Source organism: Grammomys surdaster, unplaced genomic scaffold (assembly GCF_004785775.1).
Source record: "Grammomys surdaster isolate TR1022 unplaced genomic scaffold, NIH_TR_1.0 126531, whole genome shotgun sequence".
Classification (NCBI taxonomy): Eukaryota; Metazoa; Chordata; class Mammalia; order Rodentia; family Muridae; genus Grammomys; species Grammomys surdaster.
Window position 1 is genome coordinate 12,903,525 of NW_021621323.1, and position 357 is coordinate 12,903,881.

General features: G+C 70.3%; 1 protein-coding gene across 2 annotated transcripts in view; it reads right to left on the reverse strand.

Moving 5' to 3' along the window:
- Positions 1-357, reverse strand: part of Tifa (TRAF interacting protein with forkhead associated domain) — an 8,719-nt gene extending 8,362 nt beyond the window's left edge. Inside the window, exon 1 of one of the 2 annotated variants that reach the window (XM_028760510.1) lies at positions 65-357. The gene's annotated coding sequence lies outside the window, so the exon portion shown is untranslated. The remainder of the gene's footprint in view (positions 1-64) is intronic. The other variant, XM_028760509.1, reaches the window with a different exon arrangement.

The window sequence follows — 357 nt, forward strand, 5'->3', positions numbered from 1 at the left end:
GGGGGGGGAGAGAGAAGGAAGCGACAGTCCCCACTCTCAAGCTAAACAGGTGACCAATAGGTACCTGGGGACTTGGAGGTCCGTGAGCCTTGCGGAGCCTTCTGGTGGAAGCAGCGAGGCGCGGCCTCGGTGGGGGACCGTCGCTGCCAGCGCCGTGCGAGCTCGCCGAACCCGCAGGTCGCCCGTCCTCCCGCGCCACCCAGCCTCCCACAGGCGCGCCAAGAGCGGCCTCTCGCGAGTGACCTCGGCCAAGCCCTCGCCCGGCGGAAAGCCCCGCAGAGCCAGGCAGGAGGCTGCCGCCGCCCTCCGGCCCTTTCCCACAGGAAGCCCTGCCCCCTGTCGCCTTTCCGAAGTCTC